Source organism: Chrysochloris asiatica, unplaced genomic scaffold (assembly GCF_000296735.1).
Source record: "Chrysochloris asiatica unplaced genomic scaffold, ChrAsi1.0 scaffold00003, whole genome shotgun sequence".
NCBI classification, from domain to species: Eukaryota; Metazoa; Chordata; class Mammalia; order Afrosoricida; family Chrysochloridae; genus Chrysochloris; species Chrysochloris asiatica.
The window spans coordinates 45,554,269-45,561,502 of NW_006408521.1; the positions used below are offsets into that span (position 1 = coordinate 45,554,269).

At 44.3% G+C, this 7,234-nt stretch overlaps 1 protein-coding gene across 2 annotated transcripts in view; it reads right to left on the minus strand.

Moving 5' to 3' along the window:
• The window catches only part of GFRA1 (GDNF family receptor alpha 1), a 276,871-nt gene that overhangs the window by 2,418 nt on the left and 267,219 nt on the right, over window positions 1-7,234 (minus strand). The window lies entirely within an intron of this gene.

Genomic DNA, 7,234 nt, shown 5'->3' on the forward strand with positions numbered 1-7,234 from the left:
ACTATGTCTAGCTACCACAAGAGCAGCACAAGAATAGGTTACTAAAGAAAAGGTGTTTGTTTCTTTTTAAAGGCTCACTCATTTATATTTCTGAATGTTAATTTTTGAAAAATATCTCCTTCTACCTGAAGGAAACACTTACACAGTCCTGGGGTGGTGTTGTAGGTGAGCACTGGTTACTACGAGTCAGAAATGGCTCGATGGCATTTAACAACAAACAACAAACTTGGTCCTTCGAGGTAGAAACATTGCAATAAAAATCTCCAGTTATTAGTAACATAGAAATAGGTCTTTCTGAAGTTACTTTGGTTGCTCATTGGTTGAGTTGTTCCATTCAATGAATACTTATACCAAGTGTCTACTAATTTCCAGTGCTGATAATACCATGATGAACAAAGATGACATGATTCCTGGGCTCAGGAAGCTCTCCTCTAGGGAGTAAGCTACTCACTGCTTAAAACTAAGGCACAGGGACAAACTCACACGTATACACCATTGAGAAATTGTGCAAGGCATTCCATTCTAGTGCAGTTGCGTGGAATCCTGGTGTGGTGTTATAGGTCAGCACTGGACTGAGAACCATAGGGTCAGTAGTTCAAAACCACCAGTTGCTCTTTGGAATTCCTCTACAGGGTTGCTATGAGTTGGAACCAACTCGATGGCACTTAACAACAACAACAACAACAACAACAGGGTAGTTTCGATGGTCTGATCTGTGGATCAGTTCTACTTCCTCTCGACAGAAACAACTCTACACCAGGCTTCTGCTCAATTTAGTTGAAGGAAAAAAACTGCAACGAATACACTTCTGAAGGCTACTGAGCCAGGAAACTCTCTTGTTTTACAAAGAAAAACAATTGGAAGTTAAGTAACTTATTCAAGGTCACCAAGTAATCTCGTAGAGTTGGGATACAGACCAGGCCTCTTCACTGTTGAGTGACGATATGTGTTTTCCTCCATCACAGAGCTTCTCCCAGGCAATCATGGGATGGTAGAGTCTTCATAGTCTACCCTTGCCAAAATCCACACAAAGATCCCCTTCGAAAACTGCCCCAAATAGGAGCCTTTGGGTGGGCACTGTCAGACAGGCCACCCATCAGCAGGGTGACCCCAGTGAAGCATCACACCTGAGACAGGGAGTACCTGGGCATCCAGTGCAGTGTGAATGACACCAACTAACTGCCTGTTGCAAGAGGGTTTTTTTATGCAACGAGCTGAAGACATGTTCAGCTGAAATGATAGCGTGTTCATCCAAGGAGTAATTTATTGACCATAAGGCCACTTGGAAAGCATCATAATCTCTACCTATATTTGCATATGCCAGCTGTGAATATGAAATAGAAACCTTTAAACAGGCATCAAGAATAAGACACTGGGAAACCTCTCTGGCCTATTAAAAGGTCACTAAATGTTATGTATAAGAAGATCAGAAGGAAAATTGGAGGAGGAATTGAACCTTACTCAAAAGTCTACTTTTAATCTATATTAATAGCAAATCAGGTATATTGCATTGTTGCCTACAGAGACGATGTAGAACTTGACATGTTTTATTTCTCTTCAAGATTGGAATTGTGCCCTTTTCCCTGCATTTCTAAGGACAATCTACAGAAGGCATAAAATCCCTGCGAAGAGCCTCTGAATAACTGATGATCCCACTAAATTATGCAGAGACGTCACATGGCTTCTTGAATGGGACATGGTCTGCCTTACCATTATGGTTTCAGCTAAATGGGTCCTCAGTGCCTTAGACCATATTGGCTACCAAGAGCTCTCAGCATCAGGAAGGCTGCCTTCCAACTTGGTTCTGTATGATTAGCTCTGGCATGTGGCATTTTTACTGTTATACAAGGGGGTTTCAAGAGTGTGGAAAACTGTGATGAAAATACCATGGACTTTTTTCCACGACCATTTTGAAGTCCCCTCGTATCCCAATTCTTCAATGCTCACTAGCTACATGTCTTAGTCACATTGGGAACCTGTTGTACATGTGCCAACAGCCATCGAATCAATTCTGGCTCATACTGACCCTTTAAGACAGAATAGAATTGTCCCAAAGAATTGCAAGGGTGTCATCTTTATGGAAGCAAATGCCGCATCCTTCTCTAGTGGGTTCAAACCACCAACCTTTTGGTCAGCAGTTGAGTGCTTAATTGTTGCACCACCAGGACATACGGTCATCATTATTTAGTTATTGCAAAAAGGGCTTCCACTAACGGCCTAGAGAAGGTCTCAATCTTGACAGAGTTTCTGAAGTGGACTCTGTATCTGCCTAAGTGGACTGCTGGCCCTGCATGGTCACTGGGGTTCTCACAGAGCCCAGGATTGATCCACCATTCGACTGTCAGTGCCTTATGTTCAGGCGGAAGCTGAACAATGAATAAGGAAGACTGAAGAAGAATTGACGCCTTTGAATTATGGATTTGGTGAAGAATATTGAGTAATTAGCTATACTATAAAATATACCTGCCAGAATAAATTCATCATGGAGGAAGTATGGCCAAAATGACCTTTAGAAGGCAGGATGCCCAAACTTTGTCTCACAACTTTGCACATGTTAACAAGAGGGACCCATCCCTAGAGAAGGATCTCATGTTTTCTAAGGTAGTGGGTCCGTGACAAAGAGGAAGACCCTCACTGAGAGGGATTGCCACAGTGGCTGCCACGATGGTCTCAAGCATAGGAATGATAGTATGGTTGGAGCAGAATCAGGCAGTGTTTAGCTATGTTGCACACAGAGCTGTTCTGAGTCAGAACTGCAGGATGGCACCTAACAACAACAACAGAATTGATAAACACACAACCTGGTAGACATGCATGGGTCTACGTTCCAAGGCTCTGCCTCTCCAAGTGACCATGGTTGAAATGACTATTCAGTCACACAGGAACATGAATGTAAACCTGCTCTTCTTCCAACAAGGCAGGCCTGTGCCTCTACATAAAGAAATGGTCACCTTTGGACTTGTTTCTCTGTAGCCTCCTGTGTCCTCAACTAAAGCTGGAGGTAGCAGCCCCCAAGCTCATCTTGGCCCTGAGGCCATTCTGGATGGTGGAAGTGAGTGAGCAAAAACAAGCCTGTGCAGCCAGGTCCGTGGCTTCTCTCCTACTGAACACCCAGTCCACTCTACTCCAGAGGCATAACCATCCACATCTACAGGTCTGCAAACACTGCGCTGGCATAGCTTGTCACTACAGCTCTACAGGGAGATCAGGTGCCTTGGGAACCCCCATGATAACAGAAACTGAGGTCCATGCAGCCCCAGAGTGCCACCTCAAACCAGAGATGTCACGAGACTGACCACAAAGTGAAGGGTCCAACATACCAGCTACCTAAATGGTGGTGGCACAGGGTGTAACATAACCTAAGGATGGCACAGACAACCGGGATCTTTGCAAACTCCACATCAAGGCCTGTGGTGTATGTGTTGAGATGAGGGCCTGAGTGGGTCAGCTGCCTAGGCTGCAACTATGACAGAGCCTGGCCGTGCTTATGCTGGGCATCCAGGACCCCTAACGGGCACAAACTGCAGGTGCAGAGGCAGGAACTGGGAATGTTGGCCCATGTGTGGCTGGTTGGTTGCATGTTGATCAATCCTATAAAACAAAACCAGTTGCTGTTGAGTTCATTCTGATCCAAGGCAATCCATTGCATTTCAGAGTAGAACCGTGCTCCATGGGATTTTTCAAAGGCTCTGATCTTCTAAAGTAGGTTGCCAAGCCTTTCTTCTGATGTACTTCTAGGTGGATTTGAATCCCCAGGCTTTTTGTGAGTTGATGCCAAATGCCTTAGCCATTTGTGACACCCTCAGGAACCAACGAGGGTCAGAAATCTATCTATCCAGATTCAGTGTCCGTTTCAAAGCTGGCCCATACAGCACATTTTTGGAGTCGGATCCATAGAAGAAGCTGTTGCCATCCAGTTGACTCTGACATACAGCGATTCTAAAGAACAGAGCAGACCTGCCGCTGAGGGTTTCCAAGGTTGTCATCTTTAGAGAGCAAGCGGGAGAAAGATGAGGCTTCTTTACTGACTTGATGGCATTTAACAACACCAATAACAAACCTGAAGCATAGTAGCCTGCCACATCTTTCTCCTGCAGAGCAGCTGGTGGCTTCAAACCACCAAGCTGTTCGTTAGCAGCTGATCGCTTAACCAATGTGTCACTAGGGTTCATTTCTGCATTTTAAAGCACTTTTGAAAACAGCATCAAACTATCGCTGTCTTGTCAGGCATGTACCATAAATGCAAACAGATAAAATTAGAAGGCGTTTCCCCCTTTCAACTATTGCCAAGAATATTTTGTACTTTAAACACTGTCTCAGTAAATGAAAATTGGGAAGTTTCCAGAAAAACAACAACAACAAAAATGTAAACTTCTAAGCTGGGATGTTGGAAGACAGAAAATAAGAGAGATGTATTCTATCACCGAGTTCTAAGGCGATAAACCAAGTGCGTAATTATGGAAGTTCGGGCTTAGAGCTCAGACTCCTGTGTGCCTACGCAAGGCCTGTGAATGGAATACAAAGGTTCCCACTGCCGAGCTTGGTCCACCTGTATCTCTCTCAGGGCCAAACTTCCCAGTGTGTGCTTTTAAAATATGGTATCTCATTTTCTAAAAAGAGAGATTTAAAAAAATTTTTTAAAAAGGAGGATGTATTTCATTTTTCTCAAAGTCCATTTTAACCACGGTTACAGTACAGGCTGAAAAATGAATTATTCAATTGCTTTCATCAAGGAAGGTTTCATCACAGCTAATTTAGAGTTCTATATTGTGGGCAAAGTCACCTGATTTCCCAACAATAGTCAAAGCCAACACTACAGGGTTTGGCACCTGTTTAGGGACCGAGAAGTTGGAAAGGATACGGAACAATCCAGACCCCAAACCCACAGCCCTCCTGTCATTCCGGAAAACCCTGGGAAAGTTTTCCTTTAGGCACTCTGTAATCATTGTTCCTCCACCGGCTGTGGCTCTCACGTTATACAAGCTGTCACTGGTGGTAATCTGGTAGTCCAGGCACGTTGCATAACAGAATTTCCACGGTGCGGTTGCCTGGCACTACAGGGTTAATAAATGCATTAAGTGCTCTTAACCTCTGCTACCTGTAGTCAGAATGGTGGCACCCCCAAGCTCTTACCCCAGCGACTAGCATTTGGAAAGCCTGCCTTGGTGCCAAAGGCTTTCTCGTACCCAAAATACAGGCGCACACAGAATTTACAGTTCTCCATCCTGCCCACTCACAAACCATGGCATCCACACACAGCCCTGCTCCCTGAGCACAGAGGATGGGTCAGGCTCGCTGGCACATGCCTGCTCTGTTTATGGATGTGAAGACTTAGAAGGCGCCCACTTGGAGCCTTGGCCTTGGCCGCCCTAGGACTCCAGGGCTGTGTGGAAGCCAGTGTTTAATCTCAGGTTTTTAAGCAGCTGTCAGCCAACGGGGCATGGAACATTTCTCTATTCTCTTCCATGCAGAAGAAAAGCCCATATCTACTCTACCTCCCGAAAATGAAACCAGAGGAAGTTGCCTAATCCAACAGCAACAGATTGTCCAGGCTGCTGCCAAATGGTCATAATTAATGATACTTCTGGTTCTTTTCTCCCTTGCTTTACTGATTAGAGAGATTTGCTATATTAGGAACCTGCTTGCTTAATGACAGAATACCAGCAATAAACAGAGAACTATACAGACTGTAAAACACAATCAACTTTGCTCTCTCACGCTCACTAAAGACTCAGCCACATCTATCACCCTTGTCAATACTGGCTTGTTAGTCCATGAGCCTCTTCTGACGCATAGCCTGGACCTCTGGCTGGGAACACTATTGTAGGAGTTACTCCCGAAATGGTCCCCAAGTTATTAAGTGCTGTCAAGTCAGTTCCTACTCACAGTAGCCCTGGATAGGGTTTCCGAGGCTGTACATCTTTGCAGGAGCAGAAAGTCTCATCTTTCTCCAAAGGAGCACTTGGTGAGCTCGAACCATTGACCTTGGGCTTCAGTCTAGTGCTGATCCTACACAGACATCAAGCTCCCTAATCTTGAACTAGAAGTCCCCAATGCAAAGCTTTTTCTTAATTGTTATTGTTAAGTGCCATTGAGTTAGTTTCAACCCATAGTGACCCTGTATAGGGTTTTCAAGGAGCAGCTGGTGAGTCTAAACCTCTGACCTTGTGGTTCAAACTGACCTTGCAGTCCTGTTCTTACCCTACAGCAACACACCAGGACTCCATTTCTTAATTATGACCGTATTTAAAAACCCACTGCCAACGAGTCAATTCCAACTCATAATGACCCTATAGAGGACAGAGTAGGACTGCTCCATAGGATTTCTGAAATTAAATCTTTATGAGAACAGACAGCAATATCTTTCTTCCAACGAATGGCTGGTGGGTTTGACCTGCCAACGGTTAGCAGCCCAATGTGTATCCCACAGAAGTACCAGAGCTCCTATAATTAGACCCTATACATCCTAAAATTACCCATAAGACAAAACTCAGGAAGAAGAGTGTCCACCTATTTTCAAAGGGTAACTGAGCAAAGTGACCTGCTTCAGAATTTATACTTTCCATGTTATTTTAATAAAATATCGATTAACCTGATCATGACATATCAACGGCACTTAACAACAACAATGACAACCTACTACACGAGGAGCTATGGTAGTATAGTGGTTTATGAGTTAAGCTGCTAACCTCAAGGTCAGTAGTTCGAATCTACCAGTTGCAGATGAGGCCTTTTGGCTACCATAAAGATTTATAGCCTCGGAAACCCTATACAGCGTCACTATGAGTCGGACCTAAGTAAGTGGCACACAACCACCACCACCACCTACATGGAGTCCCTGAGTACCAACAGTGAACATGGCAGCCGCGAACTGAAAGACTGGAGGTGTAAGGCCACCCAGATCTGCCTTTGGAGAAACACCTGGTGAGTTTCTTCTGAAAAAAATCAGGCACTGAAAACCCTGTGGGGGACAGTTCTACCCTGACACACAAGGGGCCACCAGGAGTCTGAGCTGGTTCAAGAGCCTGCTGGTTTTTGCTACTATATCACAACTTGATTCTGTATTTAATATGTATTTACTGAAATGGATGTTCTGCACGTGAAAAGGACAGGAAGAAATGCTGCCTGTTGGCAAATTCAGTCTAAGTAATGACATTTACTGATGAAGATTAAAGAGCACAGCCTTTGGTATGAATTACATCTCAATGTCAAGAAAACAAAAATCCTCACCACT